This window comes from Atractosteus spatula, unplaced genomic scaffold (genome assembly GCF_055471065.1).
Source record: "Atractosteus spatula isolate fAtrSpa1 unplaced genomic scaffold, fAtrSpa1.hap1 Scaffold_21, whole genome shotgun sequence".
Lineage (NCBI taxonomy): Eukaryota > Metazoa > Chordata > Actinopteri > Semionotiformes > Lepisosteidae > Atractosteus > Atractosteus spatula.
In genome coordinates, this window is record NW_028296775.1 from 270,461 (window position 1) to 297,500 (window position 27,040).

Below are 27,040 nucleotides of genomic sequence, written 5' to 3' on the forward strand. Positions count from 1 at the left end.
TGATCCATGGCTTGCCCTGCATTCTCCCTAGTATACAACATCTCGATCCTCTTCACAGCTTTCTCCACCTCTTTCATATCCTTCCTCCTAACACTTCTACAAAAATCCCCAACAAACACCCTGATCTTTCCTTTAACACATTCCCACCAATCAACCAAAGATGAAAAACAACCTTGCAACCCAACCCATTCCCTGAACCATGCCCGAAACTGCCTCCTGAAATTCTCATCCTGCAAAACTGTCACATCCATCCTCCACACATCTCTTCCGAAGCTCAACGTGCCGAGCTCCAACTCACACAGCACCCCATCGTGATCAGAGAACCACGATGGGCGCAAGACCATGCCCACCACCCGCACCCCCTGGGGCACAAACCAGTAATCTAATCGGCTCCTGACACCCCGCGAGTTCCTCCACGTACATCCCTGCTGGTTAGGGAAAAGACACCTATACGCGTCTTTCAGGCCAAACTCCCTCACTACCCTCCCCCAAAACTGTCCTGTAAAATCCACCTCACGCCCCTTATCCAAACACACATTAAAATCTCCCCCCAACAACACCACACGGTTTGTATAAAGCAGTGGCGTTATGGCTTCAAAACATTCCTTCCTCTCCTTAAGGTTCACTGGGGCATAAACATTGATTAACCGCAAGCACACGCCCATCCACTCCGCATCCACACACAGCACTCGGCCTGGCCACACAGACATTGCATCGCCCACCGCCCACCCCCTCCCATTAAACACCATCCCCACTCCCGACGAACGGACCCCACCCACACTCCATCTGGCTTCCCCCTCCTTCCATTCCTCAGAAAAAAACCCTATATCTCTCCTATCCTTTAAATGAACCTCCTGTAAGAATGCAACCGAAAAAACCACGGACTTCAAAGATATAAAAAACGCCGTCCTTTTCACCTTATCCTGCAACCCTCTCACATTTGCAGTAAAGGCAAAAAAACCCATTGTTGCATTATTAACTAAAATCCGCACTACTCAAAAATTCCTCTATATTAGCCGTGTCGTGTGTTGGACCCTCATAACTGCCTACGCTACTCGGAGAGCTAGCAGACCAGATATGACCTATCTGGCTTCCGCCCCACTCCCCCAACCTATCTTCTGTATTACCCCAACTCTCGCCCCCTACAGCTGGGGCCTCCATAGCAACACCTCCACCCTCACCCGCTTCCTCCCTTCCTATAACTTTCGTTATTGACCTGGGAGGCGAGAGCGACTCCCCTCCAGGCTTGTCCTTCTGTTTCCGCTTCCTTTTTTTCTTTTTCCCCACCACTGTTTCAAAGTCATCTCCCCCGCTTCCCTCTTCTGCTGTACTGTCACCATCACTCATCTCCATATCCTGCAGATCCCCAGAACCCACCCCCCCCCCCACCTCTCCCAAATCTCCCCTGTCCCCAGATTCCCCAGTGCCCTCTACCCTATCGCTCACCAAACCACTACCCCCCGCCCCATCCCCCTTATCTTCAGCTACTTCTCTCTCAACCTCACTCCTCTCTCCCCCCTCCACCGGTAACCCAGCTCCCTTATCTCTATCCTCCCCCACTGTAACCCCTTCCCCACCCCTTCTAAACCCGTCCCCCTCTTCCCTCGCCCTCCCCCTACCCTTTTTCTTTTTCTTGCCCCTCCCTGCGCCCCCTACCTTCCTAACTTCCTCCTCTGTACCACCCAATTCCATATCCCCACCTTCCTGCACTCCCTCCTCCTCCTCCTCGCTCGTCCCTTCGTCTTCCTGGAACCCTGCTAGTCCGGTGCGAAGAGCTATTACCCTCTCCGGCTGCCGTTCAAAACAATCTTTAAACAAATGTCCCGCCTCATTACACAAGGAGCACCTCGGCCTCTCCTCGCAATCCCTCACCTCGTGTCCCTCCTTCCCACACCTCCGACAAATCATCTTAGTGCAATTTGCCACCAAGTGACCCTCCCCCCCACATCTTCTACACAGTTTCGGTTGCCCTGCATAAAACAAATAACCCTGATTGGAACCCAAGAAAAAATTAGCCGGTGGATGCCTGAAACCATCCTTCGACGAATTGTCCGGCTGAAACCGGACTCTATACTGCCACCGACCCGTCCATACCCGCACCCCATCCCTCAACATCCACCCATCGTTCAAGATTTCCACATACCGACTCAGAAAAGCATAAATGTCCGTTTCCAACACAAAAGGGTTGTGCATGTGCACCGTCACCACTCTGTCCTCTTGTGCCCAAAGTCCCACCACTTCAAAGTTCTCCAATTGTCCAGCATCCTTTTTTTCTCTGGCCGCCCGAAACACATTCCAGTACATCGTTGCAGATTCAAAGGTCACATTGAAAAATCGCAGAGAGACATAACTCTGCACGCAAAACACATCCTTCAAATCCACGCTCAAAACTCGCATCAACACATGCCGGGAGAAGTCCTCTCTCCCCGGCATCAGGCCAACATCACCCAACCACCGGAACTGGATGGTGTTCTTCAGTCCAGGCCCTGCTGCAGGCTGACCCCTCCAGTTCCTAGCCTCCATGTCGCCGGCAAAAGAGAGTCACAAAAGCCCCGGGAAATCGCCTGGCTCCCCAGCACAGGGTAACCCCTGAGCTGAGGAGAACCCAGGCCGCGCTGCAAGGTGACGATCGCCTTCACCAGTCCTTGGAGACGCCCGATCCTTCCAAAAGAAAAAAGACTCCGACCCTCCTCCTGGCTCGTCTGTATCCCGGACTTCAAAAAAGGTTCCGCCGCGCCTTCTCTCCTCTTCCTCTTCTCCGCCGTCGCCCTTCTCGTCCCCCAGCCAAGTCCTCAAGCCGCGGGCCTGCCACGTACTTTTTGGATCTTGGCCAAAAGGCCGAGAAGCGATGCCCGACGCCGGCCTTGGGCGGGCGCGCGGGCGTCCGGCTGGCGCGCAGCGGCGCAGGCCGACGCCTCTGGAGCCCGGTCCGCACGCGGCTGCCGGCCGCCCGGACTCCGCTCTCCCCCTCTCTTGCCTGCCTGCTTGCTCGCCTGCCTGCCCGCCAGTCCCGGGCGGGGGCCCTGCTCTTTGATCTCCTGTCAACGGCCCGACAACGACCGCAGCCGCGGGGGGCGCCAGCCGGCCGGCCTCCTTAGCTTAGGCCCCTCCCACCAGCAGCAGCCGTGCCGAGTGAGCTGCAAGCGAAAGCGGACCGTCGGCACCTGCGGGCAGAGGCAAGGGGCAGCGCTCTCTCGGGAGGGACGGGGACACACACACACCTGCCTGCCTGCCGAAAAAAAGAAAGAAAAGGTGTATATACTAAGTTTTTTGGAGGGAAAACGGCCGGCTGTCGAAAGGGGCCCGCCTGCAAGGACGGGGACACACACACACACACACACACACACACACACACACACACACACACACACACAAGCCACGCCTGCCTCCCTGGAAAAAGGAGGAAAAAACTAAGTTTTTTGGAGGGAAAACGCACGGGAGCCGAAAAGGGGGCCGGCCTGCTTGCCGAGAGAGTCGAGGCGCGGGAAAGTGCACGGAGGGAGCACGGGAACGGGGAGGGGGAGAGAGAGAGACACAGAGACACACAGATGGACGAGAGACGAGACCGGAGAGGAAGGAGCTCCGGTCCACCTCGCTTGCTTGCTAGCTACGTCTGTCTTTTCACCGCTGAGAGAAGGTAGTGCACCGTTCCCGGAGGCGCTGCAATACCGGGCCGATGCGTGGAGAGGACGGAGCAAGCTCCTGATCCAGCTCCCTGTTCCAAAAATCCGTTTAATATGTGGTCCCCCGATGGGGGACGTATCAGATATTAAACTGATAAGAACAGATACTACACTTGATCTTAGCCAAAAGGCCGAGAAGCGATGCCCGACGCCGGCCTTGGGCGGGCGCGCGGGCGTCCGGCTGGCGCGCAGCGGCGCAGGCCGACGCCTCTGGAGCCCGGTCCGCACGCGGCTGCCGGCCGCCCGGACTCCGCTCTCCCCCTCTCTTGCCTGCCTGCTTGCTCGCCTGCCTGCCCGCCAGTCCCGGGCGGGGGCCCTGCTCTTTGATCTCCTGTCAACGGCCCGACAACGACCGCAGCCGCGGGGGGCGCCAGCCGGCCGGCCTCCTTAGCTTAGGCCCCTCCCACCAGCAGCAGCCGTGCCGAGTGAGCTGCAAGCGAAAGCGGACCGTCGGCACCTGCGGGCAGAGGCAAGGGGCAGCGCTCTCTCGGGAGGGACGGGGACACACACACACCTGCCTGCCTGCCGAAAAAAAGAAAGAAAAGGTGTATATACTAAGTTTTTTGGAGGGAAAACGGCCGGCTGTCGAAAGGGGCCCGCCTGCAAGGACGGGGACACACACACACACACACACACACACACACACACACACACACACACACACACACAAGCCACGCCTGCCTCCCTGGAAAAAGGAGGAAAAAACTAAGTTTTTTGGAGGGAAAACGCACGGGAGCCGAAAAGGGGGCCGGCCTGCTTGCCGAGAGAGTCGAGGCGCGGGAAAGTGCACGGAGGGAGCACGGGAACGGGGAGGGGGAGAGAGAGAGACACAGAGACACACAGATGGACGAGAGACGAGACCGGAGAGGAAGGAGCTCCGGTCCACCTCGCTTGCTTGCTAGCTACGTCTGTCTTTTCACCGCTGAGAGAAGGTAGTGCACCGTTCCCGGAGGCGCTGCAATACCGGGCCGATGCGTGGAGAGGACGGAGCAAGCTCCTGATCCAGCTCCCTGTTCCAAAAATCCGTTTAATATGTGGTCCCCCGATGGGGGACGTATCAGATATTAAACTGATAAGAACAGATACTACACTTGATCTTAGCCAAAAGGCCGAGAAGCGATGCCCGACGCCGGCCTTGGGCGGGCGCGCGGGCGTCCGGCTGGCGCGCAGCGGCGCAGGCCGACGCCTCTGGAGCCCGGTCCGCACGCGGCTGCCGGCCGCCCGGACTCCGCTCTCCCCCTCTCTTGCCTGCCTGCTTGCTCGCCTGCCTGCCCGCCAGTCCCGGGCGGGGGCCCTGCTCTTTGATCTCCTGTCAACGGCCCGACAACGACCGCAGCCGCGGGGGGCGCCAGCCGGCCGGCCTCCTTAGCTTAGGCCCCTCCCACCAGCAGCAGCCGTGCCGAGTGAGCTGCAAGCGAAAGCGGACCGTCGGCACCTGCGGGCAGAGGCAAGGGGCAGCGCTCTCTCGGGAGGGACGGGGACACACACACACCTGCCTGCCTGCCGAAAAAAAGAAAGAAAAGGTGTATATACTAAGTTTTTTGGAGGGAAAACGGCCGGCTGTCGAAAGGGGCCCGCCTGCAAGGACGGGGACACACACACACACACACACACACACACACACACACACACACACACACACACAAGCCACGCCTGCCTCCCTGGAAAAAGGAGGAAAAAACTAAGTTTTTTGGAGGGAAAACGCACGGGAGCCGAAAAGGGGGCCGGCCTGCTTGCCGAGAGAGTCGAGGCGCGGGAAAGTGCACGGAGGGAGCACGGGAACGGGGAGGGGGAGAGAGAGAGACACAGAGACACACAGATGGACGAGAGACGAGACCGGAGAGGAAGGAGCTCCGGTCCACCTCGCTTGCTTGCTAGCTACGTCTGTCTTTTCACCGCTGAGAGAAGGTAGTGCACCGTTCCCGGAGGCGCTGCAATACCGGGCCGATGCGTGGAGAGGACGGAGCAAGCTCCTGATCCAGCTCCCTGTTCCAAAAATCCGTTTAATATGTGGTCCCCCGATGGGGGACGTATCAGATATTAAACTGATAAGAACAGATACTACACTTGATCTTAGCCAAAAGGCCGAGAAGCGATGCCCGACGCCGGCCTTGGGCGGGCGCGCGGGCGTCCGGCTGGCGCGCAGCGGCGCAGGCCGACGCCTCTGGAGCCCGGTCCGCACGCGGCTGCCGGCCGCCCGGACTCCGCTCTCCCCCTCTCTTGCCTGCCTGCTTGCTCGCCTGCCTGCCCGCCAGTCCCGGGCGGGGGCCCTGCTCTTTGATCTCCTGTCAACGGCCCGACAACGACCGCAGCCGCGGGGGGCGCCAGCCGGCCGGCCTCCTTAGCTTAGGCCCCTCCCACCAGCAGCAGCCGTGCCGAGTGAGCTGCAAGCGAAAGCGGACCGTCGGCACCTGCGGGCAGAGGCAAGGGGCAGCGCTCTCTCGGGAGGGACGGGGACACACACACACCTGCCTGCCTGCCGAAAAAAAGAAAGAAAAGGTGTATATACTAAGTTTTTTGGAGGGAAAACGGCCGGCTGTCGAAAGGGGCCCGCCTGCAAGGACGGGGACACACACACACACACACACACACACACACACACACACACACACACACACAAGCCACGCCTGCCTCCCTGGAAAAAGGAGGAAAAAACTAAGTTTTTTGGAGGGAAAACGCACGGGAGCCGAAAAGGGGGCCGGCCTGCTTGCCGAGAGAGTCGAGGCGCGGGAAAGTGCACGGAGGGAGCACGGGAACGGGGAGGGGGAGAGAGAGAGACACAGAGACACACAGATGGACGAGAGACGAGACCGGAGAGGAAGGAGCTCCGGTCCACCTCGCTTGCTTGCTAGCTACGTCTGTCTTTTCACCGCTGAGAGAAGGTAGTGCACCGTTCCCGGAGGCGCTGCAATACCGGGCCGATGCGTGGAGAGGACGGAGCAAGCTCCTGATCCAGCTCCCTGTTCCAAAAATCCGTTTAATATGTGGTCCCCCGATGGGGGACGTATCAGATATTAAACTGATAAGAACAGATACTACACTTGATCTTAGCCAAAAGGCCGAGAAGCGATGCCCGACGCCGGCCTTGGGCGGGCGCGCGGGCGTCCGGCTGGCGCGCAGCGGCGCAGGCCGACGCCTCTGGAGCCCGGTCCGCACGCGGCTGCCGGCCGCCCGGACTCCGCTCTCCCCCTCTCTTGCCTGCCTGCTTGCTCGCCTGCCTGCCCGCCAGTCCCGGGCGGGGGCCCTGCTCTTTGATCTCCTGTCAACGGCCCGACAACGACCGCAGCCGCGGGGGGCGCCAGCCGGCCGGCCTCCTTAGCTTAGGCCCCTCCCACCAGCAGCAGCCGTGCCGAGTGAGCTGCAAGCGAAAGCGGACCGTCGGCACCTGCGGGCAGAGGCAAGGGGCAGCGCTCTCTCGGGAGGGACGGGGACACACACACACCTGCCTGCCTGCCGAAAAAAAGAAAGAAAAGGTGTATATACTAAGTTTTTTGGAGGGAAAACGGCCGGCTGTCGAAAGGGGCCCGCCTGCAAGGACGGGGACACACACACACACACACACACACACACACACACACACACACACACACACACACACAAGCCACGCCTGCCTCCCTGGAAAAAGGAGGAAAAAACTAAGTTTTTTGGAGGGAAAACGCACGGGAGCCGAAAAGGGGGCCGGCCTGCTTGCCGAGAGAGTCGAGGCGCGGGAAAGTGCACGGAGGGAGCACGGGAACGGGGAGGGGGAGAGAGAGAGACACAGAGACACACAGATGGACGAGAGACGAGACCGGAGAGGAAGGAGCTCCGGTCCACCTCGCTTGCTTGCTAGCTACGTCTGTCTTTTCACCGCTGAGAGAAGGTAGTGCACCGTTCCCGGAGGCGCTGCAATACCGGGCCGATGCGTGGAGAGGACGGAGCAAGCTCCTGATCCAGCTCCCTGTTCCAAAAATCCGTTTAATATGTGGTCCCCCGATGGGGGACGTATCAGATATTAAACTGATAAGAACAGATACTACACTTGATCTTAGCCAAAAGGCCGAGAAGCGATGCCCGACGCCGGCCTTGGGCGGGCGCGCGGGCGTCCGGCTGGCGCGCAGCGGCGCAGGCCGACGCCTCTGGAGCCCGGTCCGCACGCGGCTGCCGGCCGCCCGGACTCCGCTCTCCCCCTCTCTTGCCTGCCTGCTTGCTCGCCTGCCTGCCCGCCAGTCCCGGGCGGGGGCCCTGCTCTTTGATCTCCTGTCAACGGCCCGACAACGACCGCAGCCGCGGGGGGCGCCAGCCGGCCGGCCTCCTTAGCTTAGGCCCCTCCCACCAGCAGCAGCCGTGCCGAGTGAGCTGCAAGCGAAAGCGGACCGTCGGCACCTGCGGGCAGAGGCAAGGGGCAGCGCTCTCTCGGGAGGGACGGGGACACACACACACCTGCCTGCCTGCCGAAAAAAAGAAAGAAAAGGTGTATATACTAAGTTTTTTGGAGGGAAAACGGCCGGCTGTCGAAAGGGGCCCGCCTGCAAGGACGGGGACACACACACACACACACACACACACACACACACACACACACACACACACACACACAAGCCACGCCTGCCTCCCTGGAAAAAGGAGGAAAAAACTAAGTTTTTTGGAGGGAAAACGCACGGGAGCCGAAAAGGGGGCCGGCCTGCTTGCCGAGAGAGTCGAGGCGCGGGAAAGTGCACGGAGGGAGCACGGGAACGGGGAGGGGGAGAGAGAGAGACACAGAGACACACAGATGGACGAGAGACGAGACCGGAGAGGAAGGAGCTCCGGTCCACCTCGCTTGCTTGCTAGCTACGTCTGTCTTTTCACCGCTGAGAGAAGGTAGTGCACCGTTCCCGGAGGCGCTGCAATACCGGGCCGATGCGTGGAGAGGACGGAGCAAGCTCCTGATCCAGCTCCCTGTTCCAAAAATCCGTTTAATATGTGGTCCCCCGATGGGGGACGTATCAGATATTAAACTGATAAGAACAGATACTACACTTGATCTTAGCCAAAAGGCCGAGAAGCGATGCCCGACGCCGGCCTTGGGCGGGCGCGCGGGCGTCCGGCTGGCGCGCAGCGGCGCAGGCCGACGCCTCTGGAGCCCGGTCCGCACGCGGCTGCCGGCCGCCCGGACTCCGCTCTCCCCCTCTCTTGCCTGCCTGCTTGCTCGCCTGCCTGCCCGCCAGTCCCGGGCGGGGGCCCTGCTCTTTGATCTCCTGTCAACGGCCCGACAACGACCGCAGCCGCGGGGGGCGCCAGCCGGCCGGCCTCCTTAGCTTAGGCCCCTCCCACCAGCAGCAGCCGTGCCGAGTGAGCTGCAAGCGAAAGCGGACCGTCGGCACCTGCGGGCAGAGGCAAGGGGCAGCGCTCTCTCGGGAGGGACGGGGACACACACACACCTGCCTGCCTGCCGAAAAAAAGAAAGAAAAGGTGTATATACTAAGTTTTTTGGAGGGAAAACGGCCGGCTGTCGAAAGGGGCCCGCCTGCAAGGACGGGGACACACACACACACACACACACACACACACACACACACACACACACACACACAAGCCACGCCTGCCTCCCTGGAAAAAGGAGGAAAAAACTAAGTTTTTTGGAGGGAAAACGCACGGGAGCCGAAAAGGGGGCCGGCCTGCTTGCCGAGAGAGTCGAGGCGCGGGAAAGTGCACGGAGGGAGCACGGGAACGGGGAGGGGGAGAGAGAGAGACACAGAGACACACAGATGGACGAGAGACGAGACCGGAGAGGAAGGAGCTCCGGTCCACCTCGCTTGCTTGCTAGCTACGTCTGTCTTTTCACCGCTGAGAGAAGGTAGTGCACCGTTCCCGGAGGCGCTGCAATACCGGGCCGATGCGTGGAGAGGACGGAGCAAGCTCCTGATCCAGCTCCCTGTTCCAAAAATCCGTTTAATATGTGGTCCCCCGATGGGGGACGTATCAGATATTAAACTGATAAGAACAGATACTACACTTGATCTTAGCCAAAAGGCCGAGAAGCGATGCCCGACGCCGGCCTTGGGCGGGCGCGCGGGCGTCCGGCTGGCGCGCAGCGGCGCAGGCCGACGCCTCTGGAGCCCGGTCCGCACGCGGCTGCCGGCCGCCCGGACTCCGCTCTCCCCCTCTCTTGCCTGCCTGCTTGCTCGCCTGCCTGCCCGCCAGTCCCGGGCGGGGGCCCTGCTCTTTGATCTCCTGTCAACGGCCCGACAACGACCGCAGCCGCGGGGGGCGCCAGCCGGCCGGCCTCCTTAGCTTAGGCCCCTCCCACCAGCAGCAGCCGTGCCGAGTGAGCTGCAAGCGAAAGCGGACCGTCGGCACCTGCGGGCAGAGGCAAGGGGCAGCGCTCTCTCGGGAGGGACGGGGACACACACACACCTGCCTGCCTGCCGAAAAAAAGAAAGAAAAGGTGTATATACTAAGTTTTTTGGAGGGAAAACGGCCGGCTGTCGAAAGGGGCCCGCCTGCAAGGACGGGGACACACACACACACACACACACACACACACACACACACACACACACACACACACACAAGCCACGCCTGCCTCCCTGGAAAAAGGAGGAAAAAACTAAGTTTTTTGGAGGGAAAACGCACGGGAGCCGAAAAGGGGGCCGGCCTGCTTGCCGAGAGAGTCGAGGCGCGGGAAAGTGCACGGAGGGAGCACGGGAACGGGGAGGGGGAGAGAGAGAGACACAGAGACACACAGATGGACGAGAGACGAGACCGGAGAGGAAGGAGCTCCGGTCCACCTCGCTTGCTTGCTAGCTACGTCTGTCTTTTCACCGCTGAGAGAAGGTAGTGCACCGTTCCCGGAGGCGCTGCAATACCGGGCCGATGCGTGGAGAGGACGGAGCAAGCTCCTGATCCAGCTCCCTGTTCCAAAAATCCGTTTAATATGTGGTCCCCCGATGGGGGACGTATCAGATATTAAACTGATAAGAACAGATACTACACTTGATCTTAGCCAAAAGGCCGAGAAGCGATGCCCGACGCCGGCCTTGGGCGGGCGCGCGGGCGTCCGGCTGGCGCGCAGCGGCGCAGGCCGACGCCTCTGGAGCCCGGTCCGCACGCGGCTGCCGGCCGCCCGGACTCCGCTCTCCCCCTCTCTTGCCTGCCTGCTTGCTCGCCTGCCTGCCCGCCAGTCCCGGGCGGGGGCCCTGCTCTTTGATCTCCTGTCAACGGCCCGACAACGACCGCAGCCGCGGGGGGCGCCAGCCGGCCGGCCTCCTTAGCTTAGGCCCCTCCCACCAGCAGCAGCCGTGCCGAGTGAGCTGCAAGCGAAAGCGGACCGTCGGCACCTGCGGGCAGAGGCAAGGGGCAGCGCTCTCTCGGGAGGGACGGGGACACACACACACCTGCCTGCCTGCCGAAAAAAAGAAAGAAAAGGTGTATATACTAAGTTTTTTGGAGGGAAAACGGCCGGCTGTCGAAAGGGGCCCGCCTGCAAGGACGGGGACACACACACACACACACACACACACACACACACACACACACACACACACACAAGCCACGCCTGCCTCCCTGGAAAAAGGAGGAAAAAACTAAGTTTTTTGGAGGGAAAACGCACGGGAGCCGAAAAGGGGGCCGGCCTGCTTGCCGAGAGAGTCGAGGCGCGGGAAAGTGCACGGAGGGAGCACGGGAACGGGGAGGGGGAGAGAGAGAGACACAGAGACACACAGATGGACGAGAGACGAGACCGGAGAGGAAGGAGCTCCGGTCCACCTCGCTTGCTTGCTAGCTACGTCTGTCTTTTCACCGCTGAGAGAAGGTAGTGCACCGTTCCCGGAGGCGCTGCAATACCGGGCCGATGCGTGGAGAGGACGGAGCAAGCTCCTGATCCAGCTCCCTGTTCCAAAAATCCGTTTAATATGTGGTCCCCCGATGGGGGACGTATCAGATATTAAACTGATAAGAACAGATACTACACTTGATCTTAGCCAAAAGGCCGAGAAGCGATGCCCGACGCCGGCCTTGGGCGGGCGCGCGGGCGTCCGGCTGGCGCGCAGCGGCGCAGGCCGACGCCTCTGGAGCCCGGTCCGCACGCGGCTGCCGGCCGCCCGGACTCCGCTCTCCCCCTCTCTTGCCTGCCTGCTTGCTCGCCTGCCTGCCCGCCAGTCCCGGGCGGGGGCCCTGCTCTTTGATCTCCTGTCAACGGCCCGACAACGACCGCAGCCGCGGGGGGCGCCAGCCGGCCGGCCTCCTTAGCTTAGGCCCCTCCCACCAGCAGCAGCCGTGCCGAGTGAGCTGCAAGCGAAAGCGGACCGTCGGCACCTGCGGGCAGAGGCAAGGGGCAGCGCTCTCTCGGGAGGGACGGGGACACACACACACCTGCCTGCCTGCCGAAAAAAAGAAAGAAAAGGTGTATATACTAAGTTTTTTGGAGGGAAAACGGCCGGCTGTCGAAAGGGGCCCGCCTGCAAGGACGGGGACACACACACACACACACACACACACACACACACACACACACACACACACAAGCCACGCCTGCCTCCCTGGAAAAAGGAGGAAAAAACTAAGTTTTTTGGAGGGAAAACGCACGGGAGCCGAAAAGGGGGCCGGCCTGCTTGCCGAGAGAGTCGAGGCGCGGGAAAGTGCACGGAGGGAGCACGGGAACGGGGAGGGGGAGAGAGAGAGACACAGAGACACACAGATGGACGAGAGACGAGACCGGAGAGGAAGGAGCTCCGGTCCACCTCGCTTGCTTGCTAGCTACGTCTGTCTTTTCACCGCTGAGAGAAGGTAGTGCACCGTTCCCGGAGGCGCTGCAATACCGGGCCGATGCGTGGAGAGGACGGAGCAAGCTCCTGATCCAGCTCCCTGTTCCAAAAATCCGTTTAATATGTGGTCCCCCGATGGGGGACGTATCAGATATTAAACTGATAAGAACAGATTTTTTTTTTTTAACAAAATTTATTTCACACACAGCAAATCAACACACCAACAGTACAACACTATACAGAAACAAAGGTCCACCTATTAGAATTCAAAAAGGCTTTTCCACTTCTCCCTGGCAGCAAAATAGCCATATTTCTGCACATCCCTCAAAACCCTCCCTCGCACCAACCCCTTTACCCTCCCTACTGCCCTCCCCACCGACCACTCGACATTCCTCTTGACTGTGTCTTCACGGGAGTCCCAAACCACCTGTTTAACTAGGCTTACAAGCAGCCAGCCCAGAAATCTTGTTGTCAATGAAACATTAGTGCACACGAACCCCCATCTTATAACATCAAATGACAAAACAAAAAAAGGACACAGTTGTAACAGTACATCTTGACATTCCCCCCATAGTCCCCGAACAAAAACACATTCCCAAAAAGTGTGCCGCACTGTTTCCTCTGCAGAACACCCCTCCCTTGGACAAGTTCTAGTTTTAGACAGCTTATGCCTATAAAGCACCTGCCGCACTGGCAATCTGTCATGGACGATCCTCCAGTTCAGATCCATCAAGCCGTGATCTAACCCCTTAGGCTGAACACGGGTCCACACCTCCGTCCGTATACCCAATACTACCGGAGTAACCTTCCGAGTCTCCATCACCAATGTATACAGTTTCCTATGGTCCTGGCAGACATCCTTGTCCCCAAAATGAAACGTTTCTTTCCTCAACTCTCTCGCTCTCCTATAATGAGCGGGAGCTGACGCTGCATGCGGCCTCGCATTCGACCACCCATACACTGTCCTCATACACTCTTCAAACCACAGACACACAAAACTCTTGCACCGCCCCCCAGCACCTCCACCAAGAACCCTACACAACCCTGAAAAAAACACACAGTCTAGTTTGAGGGAGAAGTTGGGGACCCCCCTCCCACCTTCACTGACCTCCATATACATGATGTCCCTCCTGACGTATTCATATTTCCCTCCCCACATGAACTCAAAGACCATCCGTGTCAACAGTCTCCTAAAGGTCTTTGGCAGTGGATATACATAAGCCAGATACATTAAAGCTGGCAAAACGTCGGCTTTCAAAACAATCACCTTCCCCAAGAAGGACAACCGCCGTGACTTCCACAACCCAAACTTCACCCTCACTCGTGCAAACACCAAGTTCCAATTAAGCAACTCGTTCCCTTTCTTTTGAAAAACTACCCCTAAAATCTTTACCCCATTCTCAGATTCTTGTAGCCCGCCCGGCACCGACCACACTGTACTCCACCCGCCACACCCCATTGCCACCGACTTCTGCACATTAAGCTTGGACCCAGAGGCAGCTGCGAACTGCCCGAACCTGTGCAGCGCTTGCCTCACACCACTCTCAGATGTCAAAAACAGTGTGGCGTCGTCTGCGTACTGCAGGATTTTAAGTACCTCACCTCCGCTCCCTGGTAGCCACAACCCATGCACCGCCGGGTCTGCCCTCAAGCAACATGCCAAAGCCTCTACAAACAGCACATACAACAAGGGGGACAGAGGGCACCCTTGCCTCACCCCAGAAGACTGCAAAAACCACTCCCCCCTATGCCCATTAACCACCACCCTGCTACCTACCTCTGTGTACAAAATCCTTAACCAACGCAAAAAAAAATCCCCAAACCCTAAATGTGCCAAAATCCTAAATAAAAACCCGTGATGAACTCTATCAAAAGCCTTCTCCTGATCCACGTTCACCAGCAACAAAGGGATCCTCTGAGCTTCCACCCATGCGATCACATCTCTGACCAGAACTAGGTTCCAAAAAATCGATCGCCCCGGGACTCCGCAGGTTTGGTCCGAATGTACCAAATCCGGCATCACAGTCCTCAAACGGCTCACGAGGACCTTAGCAACCAGCTTGTAATCCGTGGACAACAAGGTGATTGGTCTCCAGTTCTTTAAGTCCGTCATATCCCCCTTTTTAAACAAAAGCACTATCGAACCATCCCTCATAGTCCTACTCAACTTGCCATCCCTGTAGATCTCATTCAGGACAGCAAGGAGCTCTGGTCCCAGCAGATCCCAAAAGGCGGCATAGAACTCCCTAGGGAGCCCATCCACCCCTGGGACCTTCCCATCCTTGAGAGACTTTAGAGCACTTTCCAATTCCTCTAAAGTGAGGGGCTTCTCCAAGGTCTCCTTCACACTGCTAGACAACCGGTTTCTCAGAAAACTCAAGAAATAATTCCCCAGTCCTTCATCAACCACTTTCTCCTCAAACAGCTTGGAATAAAATTCTGTTGCACACTCCACCATCTCTGTGTTCGTATGCACCACATCACCGTCCCTAGTGCGCAATGCTTTAATCACTGTCCCCCTCTGTCTCACCCTCACCTGCTGAAAGAAGAAGGCAGAACACGTCTCATGCTGGTCAATATAATTCTGGCACCTACGTACCAAAAATCGCCGAGCTTTGTCTTCAAAAAGGGTTCTCAAACGGGCTTTTAAGGCCCTCAATAAACCGTGATCCATGGCTTGCCCTGCATTCTCCCTAGTATACAACATCTCGATCCTCTTCACAGCTTTCTCCACCTCTTTCATATCCTTCCTCCTAACACTTCTACAAAAATCCCCAACAAACACCCTGATCTTTCCTTTAACACATTCCCACCAATCAACCAAAGATGGAAAACAACCTTGCAACCCAACCCATTCCCTGAACCATGCCCGAAACTGCCTCCTGAAATTCTCATCCTGCAAAACTGTCACATCCATCCTCCACACATCTCTTCCGAAGCTCAACGTGCCGAGCTCCAACTCACACAGCACCCCATCGTGATCAGAAAACCACGATGGGCGCAAGACCATGCCCACCACCCGCACCCCCTGGGGCACAAACCAGTAATCTAATCGGCTCCTGACACCCCGCGAGTTCCTCCACGTACATCCCTGCTGGTTAGGGAAAAGACACCTATACGCGTCTTTCAGGCCAAACTCCCTCACTACCCTCCCCCAAAACTGTCCTGTAAAATCCACCTCACGCCCCTTATCCAAACACACATTAAAATCTCCCCCCAACAACACCACACGGTTTGTATAAAGCAGTGGCGTTATGGCTTCAAAACATTCCTTCCTCTCCTTAAGGTTCACTGGGGCATAAACATTGATTAACCGCAAGCACACGCCCATCCACTCCGCATCCACACACAGCACTCGGCCTGGCCACACAGACATTGCATCGCCCACCGCCCACCCCCTCCCATTAAACACCATCCCCACTCCCGACGAACGAACCCCACCCACACTCCATCTGGCTTCCCCCTCCTTCCATTCCTCAGAAAAAAACCCTATATCTCTCCTATCCTTTAAATGAACCTCCTGTAAGAATGCAACCGAAAAAACCACGGACTTCAAAGATATAAAAAACGCCGTCCTTTTCACCTTATCCTGCAACCCTCTCACATTTGCAGTAAAGGCAAAAAAACCCATTGTTGCATTATTAACTAAAATCCGCACTACTCAAAAATTCCTCTATATTAGCCGTGTCGTGTGTTGGACCCTCATAACTGCCTACGCTACTCGGAGAGCTAGCAGACCAGATATGACCTATCTGGCTTCCGCCCCACTCCCCCAACCTATCTTCTGTATTACCCCAACTCTCGCCCCCTACAGCTGGGGCCTCCATAGCAACACCTCCACCCTCACCCGCTTCCTCCCTTCCTATAACTTTCGTTATTGACCTGGGAGGCGAGAGCGACTCCCCTCCAGGCTTGTCCTTCTGTTTCCGCTTCCTTTTTTTCTTTTTCCCCACCACTGTTTCAAAGTCATCTCCCCCGCTTCCCTCTTCTGCCGTACTGTCACCATCACTCATCTCCATATCCTGCAGATCCCCAGAACCCACCCCCCCCCCCACCTCTCCCAAATCTCCCCTGTCCCCAGATTCCCCAGTGCCCTCTACCCTATCGCTCACCAAACCACTACCCCCCGCCCCATCCCCCTTATCTTCAGCTACTTCTCTCTCAACCTCACTCCTCTCTCCCCCCTCCACCGGTAACCCAGCTCCCTTATCTCTATCCTCCCCCACTGTAACCCCTTCCCCACCCCTTCTAAACCCGTCCCCCTCTTCCCTCGCCCTCCCCCTACCCTTTTTCTTTTTCTTGCCCCTCCCTGCGCCCCCTACCTTCCTAACTTCCTCCTCTGTACCACCCAATTCCATATCCCCACCTTCCTGCACTCCCTCCTCCTCCTCCTCGCTCGTCCCTTCGTCTTCCTGGAACCCTGCTAGTCCGGTGCGAAGAGCTATTACCCTCTCCGGCTGCCGTTCAAAACAATCTTTAAACAAATGTCCCGCCTCATTACACAAGGAGCACCTCGGCCTCTCCTCGCAATCCCTCACCTCGTGTCCCTCCTTCCCACACCTCCGACAAATCATCTTAGTGCAATTTGCCACCAAGTGACCCTCCCCCCCACATCTTCTACACAGTTTCGGTTGCCCTGCATAAAACAAATAACCCTGATTGGAACCCAAGAAAAAATTAGCCGGTGGATGCCTGAAACCATCCTTCGACGAATTGTCCGGCTGAAACCGGACTCTATACTGCCACCGACCCGTCCATACCCGCACCCCATCCCTCAACATCCACCCATCGTTCAAGATTTCCACATACCGACTCAGAAAAGCATAAATGTCCGTTTCCAACACAAAAGGGTTGTGCATGTGCACCGTCACCACTCTGTCCTCTTGTGCCCAAAGTCCCACCACTTCAAAGTTCTCCAATTGTCCAGCATCCTTTTTTTCTCTGGCCGCCCGAAACACATTCCAGTACATCGTTGCAGATTCAAAGGTCACATTGAAAAATCGCAGAGAGACATAACTCTGCACGCAAAACACATCCTTCAAATCCACGCTCAAAACTCGCATCAACACATGCCGGGAGAAGTCCTCTCTCCCCGGCATCAGGCCAACATCACCCAACCACCGGAACTGGATGGTGTTCTTCAGTCCAGGCCCTGCTGCAGGCTGACCCCTCCAGTTCCTAGCCTCCATGTCGCCGGCAAAAGAAAGTCACAAAAGCCCCGGGAAATCGCCTGGCTCCCCAGCACAGGGTAACCCCTGAGCTGAGGAGAACCCAGGCCGCGCTGCAAGGTGACGATCGCCTTCACCAGTCCTTGGAGACGCCCGATCCTTCCAAAAGAAAAAAGACTCCGACCCTCCTCCTGGCTCGTCTGTATCCCGGACTTCAAAAAAGGTTCCGCCGCGCCTTCTCTCCTCTTCCTCTTCTCCGCCGTCGCCCTTCTCGTCCCCCAGCCAAGTCCTCAAGCCGCGGGCCTGCCACGTACTTTTTGGATCTTGGCCAAAAGGCCGAGAAGCGATGCCCGACGCCGGCCTTGGGCGGGCGCGCGGGCGTCCGGCTGGCGCGCAGCGGCGCAGGCCGACGCCTCTGGAGCCCGGTCCGCACGCGGCTGCCGGCCGCCCGGACTCCGCTCTCCCCCTCTCTTGCCTGCCTGCTTGCTCGCCTGCCTGCCCGCCAGTCCCGGGCGGGGGCCCTGCTCTTTGATCTCCTGTCAACGGCCCGACAACGACCGCAGCCGCGGGGGGCGCCAGCCGGCCGGCCTCCTTAGCTTAGGCCCCTCCCACCAGCAGCAGCCGTGCCGAGTGAGCTGCAAGCGAAAGCGGACCGTCGGCACCTGCGGGCAGAGGCAAGGGGCAGCGCTCTCTCGGGAGGGACGGGGACACACACACACCTGCCTGCCTGCCGAAAAAAAGAAAGAAAAGGTGTATATACTAAGTTTTTTGGAGGGAAAACGGCCGGCTGTCGAAAGGGGCCCGCCTGCAAGGACGGGGACACACACACACACACACACACACACACACACACACACACACACACACACACAAGCCACGCCTGCCTCCCTGGAAAAAGGAGGAAAAAACTAAGTTTTTTGGAGGGAAAACGCACGGGAGCCGAAAAGGGGGCCGGCCTGCTTGCCGAGAGAGTCGAGGCGCGGGAAAGTGCACGGAGGGAGCACGGGAACGGGGAGGGGGAGAGAGAGAGACACAGAGACACACAGATGGACGAGAGACGAGACCGGAGAGGAAGGAGCTCCGGTCCACCTCGCTTGCTTGCTAGCTACGTCTGTCTTTTCACCGCTGAGAGAAGGTAGTGCACCGTTCCCGGAGGCGCTGCAATACCGGGCCGATGCGTGGAGAGGACGGAGCAAGCTCCTGATCCAGCTCCCTGTTCCAAAAATCCGTTTAATATGTGGTCCCCCGATGGGGGACGTATCAGATATTAAACTGATAAGAACAGATACTACACTTGATCTTAGCCAAAAGGCCGAGAAGCGATGCCCGACGCCGGCCTTGGGCGGGCGCGCGGGCGTCCGGCTGGCGCGCAGCGGCGCAGGCCGACGCCTCTGGAGCCCGGTCCGCACGCGGCTGCCGGCCGCCCGGACTCCGCTCTCCCCCTCTCTTGCCTGCCTGCTTGCTCGCCTGCCTGCCCGCCAGTCCCGGGCGGGGGCCCTGCTCTTTGATCTCCTGTCAACGGCCCGACAACGACCGCAGCCGCGGGGGGCGCCAGCCGGCCGGCCTCCTTAGCTTAGGCCCCTCCCACCAGCAGCAGCCGTGCCGAGTGAGCTGCAAGCGAAAGCGGACCGTCGGCACCTGCGGGCAGAGGCAAGGGGCAGCGCTCTCTCGGGAGGGACGGGGACACACACACACCTGCCTGCCTGCCGAAAAAAAGAAAGAAAAGGTGTATATACTAAGTTTTTTGGAGGGAAAACGGCCGGCTGTCGAAAGGGGCCCGCCTGCAAGGACGGGGACACACACACACACACACACACACACACACACACACACACACACACACACACAAGCCACGCCTGCCTCCCTGGAAAAAGGAGGAAAAAACTAAGTTTTTTGGAGGGAAAACGCACGGGAGCCGAAAAGGGGGCCGGCCTGCTTGCCGAGAGAGTCGAGGCGCGGGAAAGTGCACGGAGGGAGCACGGGAACGGGGAGGGGGAGAGAGAGAGACACAGAGACACACAGATGGACGAGAGACGAGACCGGAGAGGAAGGAGCTCCGGTCCACCTCGCTTGCTTGCTAGCTACGTCTGTCTTTTCACCGCTGAGAGAAGGTAGTGCACCGTTCCCGGAGGCGCTGCAATACCGGGCCGATGCGTGGAGAGGACGGAGCAAGCTCCTGATCCAGCTCCCTGTTCCAAAAATCCGTTTAATATGTGGTCCCCCGATGGGGGACGTATCAGATATTAAACTGATAAGAACAGATACTACACTTGATCTTAGCCAAAAGGCCGAGAAGCGATGCCCGACGCCGGCCTTGGGCGGGCGCGCGGGCGTCCGGCTGGCGCGCAGCGGCGCAGGCCGACGCCTCTGGAGCCCGGTCCGCACGCGGCTGCCGGCCGCCCGGACTCCGCTCTCCCCCTCTCTTGCCTGCCTGCTTGCTCGCCTGCCTGCCCGCCAGTCCCGGGCGGGGGCCCTGCTCTTTGATCTCCTGTCAACGGCCCGACAACGACCGCAGCCGCGGGGGGCGCCAGCCGGCCGGCCTCCTTAGCTTAGGCCCCTCCCACCAGCAGCAGCCGTGCCGAGTGAGCTGCAAGCGAAAGCGGACCGTCGGCACCTGCGGGCAGAGGCAAGGGGCAGCGCTCTCTCGGGAGGGACGGGGACACACACACACCTGCCTGCCTGCCGAAAAAAAGAAAGAAAAGGTGTATATACTAAGTTTTTTGGAGGGAAAACGGCCGGCTGTCGAAAGGGGCCCGCCTGCAAGGACGGGGACACACACACACACACACACACACACACACACACACACACACACACACACACACACACAAGCCACGCCTGCCTCCCTGGAAAAAGGAGGAAAAAACTAAGTTTTTTGGAGGGAAAACGCACGGGAGCCGAAAAGGGGGCCGGCCTGCTTGCCGAGAGAGTCGAGGCGCGGGAAAGTGCACGGAGGGAGCACGGGAACGGGGAGGGGGAGAGAGAGAGACACAGAGACACACAGATGGACGAGAGACGAGACCGGAGAGGAAGGAGCTCCGGTCCACCTCGCTTGCTTGCTAGCTACGTCTGTCTTTTCACCGCTGAGAGAAGGTAGTGCACCGTTCCCGGAGGCGCTGCAATACCGGGCCGATGCGTGGAGAGGACGGAGCAAGCTCCTGATCCAGCTCCCTGTTCCAAAAATCCGTTTAATATGTGGTCCCCCGATGGGGGACGTATCAGATATTAAACTGATAAGAACAGATACTACACTTGATCTTAGCCAAAAGGCCGAGAAGCGATGCCCGACGCCGGCCTTGGGCGGGCGCGCGGGCGTCCGGCTGGCGCGCAGCGGCGCAGGCCGACGCCTCTGGAGCCCGGTCCGCACGCGGCTGCCGGCCGCCCGGACTCCGCTCTCCCCCTCTCTTGCCTGCCTGCTTGCTCGCCTGCCTGCCCGCCAGTCCCGGGCGGGGGCCCTGCTCTTTGATCTCCTGTCAACGGCCCGACAACGACCGCAGCCGCGGGGGGCGCCAGCCGGCCGGCCTCCTTAGCTTAGGCCCCTCCCACCAGCAGCAGCCGTGCCGAGTGAGCTGCAAGCGAAAGCGGACCGTCGGCACCTGCGGGCAGAGGCAAGGGGCAGCGCTCTCTCGGGAGGGACGGGGACACACACACACCTGCCTGCCTGCCGAAAAAAAGAAAGAAAAGGTGTATATACTAAGTTTTTTGGAGGGAAAACGGCCGGCTGTCGAAAGGGGCCCGCCTGCAAGGACGGGGACACACACACACACACACACACACACACACACACACACACACACACACACAAGCCACGCCTGCCTCCCTGGAAAAAGGAGGAAAAAACTAAGTTTTTTGGAGGGAAAACGCACGGGAGCCGAAAAGGGGGCCGGCCTGCTTGCCGAGAGAGTCGAGGCGCGGGAAAGTGCACGGAGGGAGCACGGGAACGGGGAGGGGGAGAGAGAGAGACACAGAGACACACAGATGGACGAGAGACGAGACCGGAGAGGAAGGAGCTCCGGTCCACCTCGCTTGCTTGCTAGCTACGTCTGTCTTTTCACCGCTGAGAGAAGGTAGTGCACCGTTCCCGGAGGCGCTGCAATACCGGGCCGATGCGTGGAGAGGACGGAGCAAGCTCCTGATCCAGCTCCCTGTTCCAAAAATCCGTTTAATATGTGGTCCCCCGATGGGGGACGTATCAGATATTAAACTGATAAGAACAGATACTACACTTGATCTTAGCCAAAAGGCCGAGAAGCGATGCCCGACGCCGGCCTTGGGCGGGCGCGCGGGCGTCCGGCTGGCGCGCAGCGGCGCAGGCCGACGCCTCTGGAGCCCGGTCCGCACGCGGCTGCCGGCCGCCCGGACTCCGCTCTCCCCCTCTCTTGCCTGCCTGCTTGCTCGCCTGCCTGCCCGCCAGTCCCGGGCGGGGGCCCTGCTCTTTGATCTCCTGTCAACGGCCCGACAACGACCGCAGCCGCGGGGGGCGCCAGCCGGCCGGCCTCCTTAGCTTAGGCCCCTCCCACCAGCAGCAGCCGTGCCGAGTGAGCTGCAAGCGAAAGCGGACCGTCGGCACCTGCGGGCAGAGGCAAGGGGCAGCGCTCTCTCGGGAGGGACGGGGACACACACACACCTGCCTGCCTGCCGAAAAAAAGAAAGAAAAGGTGTATATACTAAGTTTTTTGGAGGGAAAACGGCCGGCTGTCGAAAGGGGCCCGCCTGCAAGGACGGGGACACACACACACACACACACACACACACACACACACACACACACACACACACACAAGCCACGCCTGCCTCCCTGGAAAAAGGAGGAAAAAACTAAGTTTTCTAAGTTTTTTGGAGGGAAAACGCACGGGAGCCGAAAAGGGGGCCGGCCTGCTTGCCGAGAGAGTCGAGGCGCGGGAAAGTGCACGGAGGGAGCACGGGAACGGGGAGGGGGAGAGAGAGAGACACAGAGACACACAGATGGACGAGAGACGAGACCGGAGAGGAAGGAGCTCCGGTCCACCTCGCTTGCTTGCTAGCTACGTCTGTCTTTTCACCGCTGAGAGAAGGTAGTGCACCGTTCCCGGAGGCGCTGCAATACCGGGCCGATGCGTGGAGAGGACGGAGCAAGCTCCTGATCCAGCTCCCTGTTCCAAAAATCCGTTTAATATGTGGTCCCCCGATGGGGGACGTATCAGATATTAAACTGATAAGAACAGATTTTTTTTTTTAACAAAATTTATTTCACACACAGCAAATCAACACACCAACAGTACAACACTATACAGAAACAAAGGTCCACCTATTAGAATTCAAAAAGGCTTTTCCACTTCTCCCTGGCAGCAAAATAGCCATATTTCTGCACATCCCTCAAAACCCTCCCTCGCACCAACCCCTTTACCCTCCCTACTGCCCTCCCCACCGACCACTCGACATTCCTCTTGACTGTGTCTTCACGGGAGTCCCAAACCACCTGTTTAACTAGGCTTACAAGCAGCCAGCCCAGAAATCTTGTTGTCAATGAAACATTAGTGCACACGAACCCCCATCTTATAACATCAAATGACAAAACAAAAAAAGGACACAGTTGTAACAGTACATCTTGACATTCCCCCCATAGTCCCCGAACAAAAACACATTCCCAAAAAGTGTGCCGCACTGTTTCCTCTGCAGAACACCCCTCCCTTGGACAAGTTCTAGTTTTAGACAGCTTATGCCTATAAAGCACCTGCCGCACTGGCAATCTGTCATGGACGATCCTCCAGTTCAGATCCATCAAGCCGTGATCTAACCCCTTAGGCTGAACACGGGTCCACACCTCCGTCCGTATACCCAATACTACCGGAGTAACCTTCCGAGTCTCCATCACCAATGTATACAGTTTCCTATGGTCCTGGCAGACATCCTTGTCCCCAAAATGAAACGTTTCTTTCCTCAACTCTCTCGCTCTCCTATGATGAGCGGGAGCTGACGCTGCATGCGGCCTCGCATTCGACCACCCATACACTGTCCTCATACACTCTTCAAACCACAGACACACAAAACTCTTGCACCGCCCCCCAGCACCTCCACCAAGAACCCTACACAACCCTGAAAAAAACACACAGTCTAGTTTGAGGGAGAAGTTGGGGACCCCCCTCCCACCTTCACTGACCTCCATATACATGATGTCCCTCCTGACGTATTCATATTTCCCTCCCCACATGAACTCAAAGACCATCCGTGTCAACAGTCTCCTAAAGGTCTTTGGCAGTGGATATACATAAGCCAGATACATTAAAGCTGGCAAAACGTCGGCTTTCAAAACAATCACCTTCCCCAAGAAGGACAACCGCCGTGACTTCCACAACCCAAACTTCACCCTCACTCGTGCAAACACCAAGTTCCAATTAAGCAACTCGTTCCCTTTCTTTTGAAAAACTACCCCTAAAATCTTTACCCCATTCTCAGATTCTTGTAGCCCGCCCGGCACCGACCACACTGTACTCCACCCGCCACACCCCATTGCCACCGACTTCTGCACATTAAGCTTGGACCCAGAGGCAGCTGCGAACTGCCCGAACCTGTGCAGCGCTTGCCTCACACCACTCTCAGATGTCAAAAACAGTGTGGCGTCGTCTGCGTACTGCAGGATTTTAAGTACCTCACCTCCGCTCCCTGGTAGCCACAACCCATGCACCGCCGGGTCTGCCCTCAAGCAACATGCCAAAGCCTCTACAAACAGCACATACAACAAGGGGGACAGAGGGCACCCTTGCCTCACCCCAGAAGACTGCAAAAACCACTCCCCCCTATGCCCATTAACCACCACCCTGCTACCTACCTCTGTGTACAAAATCCTTAACCAACGCAAAAAAAAATCCCCAAACCCTAAATGTGCCAAAATCCTAAATAAAAACCCGTGATGAACTCTATCAAAAGCCTTCTCCTGATCCACGTTCACCAGCAACAAAGGGATCCTCTGAGCTTCCACCCATGCGATCACATCTCTGACCAGAACTAGGTTCCAAAAAATCGATCGCCCCGGGACTCCGCAGGTTTGGTCCGAATGTACCAAATCCGGCATCACAGTCCTCAAACGGCTCACGAGGACCTTAGCAACCAGCTTGTAATCCGTGGACAACAAGGTGATTGGTCTCCAGTTCTTTAAGTCCGTCATATCCCCCTTTTTAAACAAAAGCACTATCGAACCATCCCTCATAGTCCTACTCAACTTGCCATCCCTGTAGATCTCATTCAGGACAGCAAGGAGCTCTGGTCCCAGCAGATCCCAAAAGGCGGCATAGAACTCCCTAGGGAGCCCATCCACCCCTGGGACCTTCCCATCCTTGAGAGACTTTAGAGCACTTTCCAATTCCTCTAAAGTGAGGGGCTTCTCCAAGGTCTCCTTCACACTGCTAGACAACCGGTTTCTCAGAAAACTCAAGAAATAATTCCCCAGTCCTTCATCAACCACTTTCTCCTCAAACAGCTTGGAATAAAATTCTGTTGCACACTCCACCATCTCTGTGTTCGTATGCACCACATCACCGTCCCTAGTGCGCAATGCTTTAATCACTGTCCCCCTCTGTCTCACCCTCACCTGCTGAAAGAAGAAGGCAGAACACGTCTCATGCTGGTCAATATAATTCTGGCACCTACGTACCAAAAATCGCCGAGCTTTGTCTTCAAAAAGGGTTCTCAAACGGGCTTTTAAGGCCCTCAATAAACCGTGATCCATGGCTTGCCCTGCATTCTCCCTAGTATACAACATCTCGATCCTCTTCACAGCTTTCTCCACCTCTTTCATATCCTTCCTCCTAACACTTCTACAAAAATCCCCAACAAACACCCTGATCTTTCCTTTAACACATTCCCACCAATCAACCAAAGATGGAAAACAACCTTGCAACCCAACCCATTCCCTGAACCATGCCCGAAACTGCCTCCTGAAATTCTCATCCTGCAAAACTGTCACATCCATCCTCCACACATCTCTTCCGAAGCTCAACGTGCCGAGCTCCAACTCACACAGCACCCCATCGTGATCAGAAAACCACGATGGGCGCAAGACCATGCCCACCACCCGCACCCCCTGGGGCACAAACCAGTAATCTAATCGGCTCCTGACACCCCGCGAGTTCCTCCACGTACATCCCTGCTGGTTAGGGAAAAGACACCTATACGCGTCTTTCAGGCCAAACTCCCTCACTACCCTCCCCCAAAACTGTCCTGTAAAATCCACCTCACGCCCCTTATCCAAACACACATTAAAATCTCCCCCCAACAACACCACACGGTTTGTATAAAGCAGTGGCGTTATGGCTTCAAAACATTCCTTCCTCTCCTTAAGGTTCACTGGGGCATAAACATTGATTAACCGCAAGCACACGCCCATCCACTCCGCATCCACACACAGCACTCGGCCTGGCCACACAGACATTGCATCGCCCACCGCCCACCCCCTCCCATTAAACACCATCCCCACTCCCGACGAACGAACCCCACCCACACTCCATCTGGCTTCCCCCTCCTTCCATTCCTCAGAAAAAAACCCTATATCTCTCCTATCCTTTAAATGAACCTCCTGTAAGAATGCAACCGAAAAAACCACGGACTTCAAAGATATAAAAAACGCCGTCCTTTTCACCTTATCCTGCAACCCTCTCACATTTGCAGTAAAGGCAAAAAAACCCATTGTTGCATTATTAACTAAAATCCGCACTACTCAAAAATTCCTCTATATTAGCCGTGTCGTGTGTTGGACCCTCATAACTGCCTACGCTACTCGGAGAGCTAGCAGACCAGATATGACCTATCTGGCTTCCGCCCCACTCCCCCAACCTATCTTCTGTATTACCCCAACTCTCGCCCCCTACAGCTGGGGCCTCCATAGCAACACCTCCACCCTCACCCGCTTCCTCCCTTCCTATAACTTTCGTTATTGACCTGGGAGGCGAGAGCGACTCCCCTCCAGGCTTGTCCTTCTGTTTCCGCTTCCTTTTTTTCTTTTTCCCCACCACTGTTTCAAAGTCATCTCCCCCGCTTCCCTCTTCTGCCGTACTGTCACCATCACTCATCTCCATATCCTGCAGATCCCCAGAACCCACCCCCCCCCCCACCTCTCCCAAATCTCCCCTGTCCCCAGATTCCCCAGTGCCCTCTACCCTATCGCTCACCAAACCACTACCCCCCGCCCCATCCCCCTTATCTTCAGCTACTTCTCTCTCAACCTCACTCCTCTCTCCCCCCTCCACCGGTAACCCAGCTCCCTTATCTCTATCCTCCCCCACTGTAACCCCTTCCCCACCCCTTCTAAACCCGTCCCCCTCTTCCCTCGCCCTCCCCCTACCCTTTTTCTTTTTCTTGCCCCTCCCTGCGCCCCCTACCTTCCTAACTTCCTCCTCTGTACCACCCAATTCCATATCCCCACCTTCCTGCACTCCCTCCTCCTCCTCCTCGCTCGTCCCTTCGTCTTCCTGGAACCCTGCTAGTCCGG

At 57.5% G+C, this 27,040-nt stretch overlaps 13 non-coding genes and 2 pseudogenes across 13 annotated transcripts; all 15 read right to left on the bottom strand.

Annotated features, from left to right (window-relative positions):
* Nucleotides 1-3,635: 3,635 nt before the first annotated feature.
* Nucleotides 3,636-3,826, bottom strand: LOC148808591 (U2 spliceosomal RNA). The gene has a single exon (XR_016088060.1). It is a non-coding gene; the product is annotated as a U2 spliceosomal RNA (small nuclear RNA).
* A 787-nt stretch (nucleotides 3,827-4,613) lies between these two features.
* On the bottom strand, nucleotides 4,614-4,804 carry LOC148808592 (U2 spliceosomal RNA). Its single transcript, XR_016088061.1, has one exon. It is a non-coding gene; the product is annotated as a U2 spliceosomal RNA (small nuclear RNA).
* A 785-nt stretch (nucleotides 4,805-5,589) lies between these two features.
* On the bottom strand, nucleotides 5,590-5,780 carry LOC148808593 (U2 spliceosomal RNA). Its single transcript, XR_016088062.1, has one exon. It is a non-coding gene; the product is annotated as a U2 spliceosomal RNA (small nuclear RNA).
* A 783-nt stretch (nucleotides 5,781-6,563) lies between these two features.
* Nucleotides 6,564-6,754, bottom strand: LOC148808594 (U2 spliceosomal RNA). Its single transcript, XR_016088063.1, has one exon. It is a non-coding gene; the product is annotated as a U2 spliceosomal RNA (small nuclear RNA).
* Nucleotides 6,755-7,543: 789 nt separating this feature from the next.
* LOC148808595 (U2 spliceosomal RNA) lies at nucleotides 7,544-7,734 on the bottom strand. The gene has a single exon (XR_016088064.1). It is a non-coding gene; the product is annotated as a U2 spliceosomal RNA (small nuclear RNA).
* Nucleotides 7,735-8,523: 789 nt separating this feature from the next.
* Nucleotides 8,524-8,714, bottom strand: LOC148808596 (U2 spliceosomal RNA). The gene has a single exon (XR_016088065.1). It is a non-coding gene; the product is annotated as a U2 spliceosomal RNA (small nuclear RNA).
* Nucleotides 8,715-9,499: 785 nt separating this feature from the next.
* On the bottom strand, nucleotides 9,500-9,690 carry LOC148808597 (U2 spliceosomal RNA). The gene has a single exon (XR_016088067.1). It is a non-coding gene; the product is annotated as a U2 spliceosomal RNA (small nuclear RNA).
* A 789-nt stretch (nucleotides 9,691-10,479) lies between these two features.
* On the bottom strand, nucleotides 10,480-10,670 carry LOC148808598 (U2 spliceosomal RNA). The gene has a single exon (XR_016088068.1). It is a non-coding gene; the product is annotated as a U2 spliceosomal RNA (small nuclear RNA).
* Nucleotides 10,671-11,455: 785 nt separating this feature from the next.
* Nucleotides 11,456-11,646, bottom strand: LOC148808599 (U2 spliceosomal RNA). Its single transcript, XR_016088069.1, has one exon. It is a non-coding gene; the product is annotated as a U2 spliceosomal RNA (small nuclear RNA).
* A 783-nt stretch (nucleotides 11,647-12,429) lies between these two features.
* Nucleotides 12,430-12,606, bottom strand: LOC148808600 (U2 spliceosomal RNA; annotated as a pseudogene).
* Nucleotides 12,607-18,710: 6,104 nt separating this feature from the next.
* Nucleotides 18,711-18,901, bottom strand: LOC148808601 (U2 spliceosomal RNA). The gene has a single exon (XR_016088070.1). It is a non-coding gene; the product is annotated as a U2 spliceosomal RNA (small nuclear RNA).
* Nucleotides 18,902-19,686: 785 nt separating this feature from the next.
* LOC148808602 (U2 spliceosomal RNA) lies at nucleotides 19,687-19,877 on the bottom strand. The gene has a single exon (XR_016088071.1). It is a non-coding gene; the product is annotated as a U2 spliceosomal RNA (small nuclear RNA).
* Nucleotides 19,878-20,668: 791 nt separating this feature from the next.
* Nucleotides 20,669-20,859, bottom strand: LOC148808603 (U2 spliceosomal RNA). Its single transcript, XR_016088072.1, has one exon. It is a non-coding gene; the product is annotated as a U2 spliceosomal RNA (small nuclear RNA).
* A 783-nt stretch (nucleotides 20,860-21,642) lies between these two features.
* On the bottom strand, nucleotides 21,643-21,833 carry LOC148808604 (U2 spliceosomal RNA). The gene has a single exon (XR_016088073.1). It is a non-coding gene; the product is annotated as a U2 spliceosomal RNA (small nuclear RNA).
* A 796-nt stretch (nucleotides 21,834-22,629) lies between these two features.
* On the bottom strand, nucleotides 22,630-22,805 carry LOC148808605 (U2 spliceosomal RNA; annotated as a pseudogene).
* Between the last annotated feature and the right edge of the window lie 4,235 nt (nucleotides 22,806-27,040).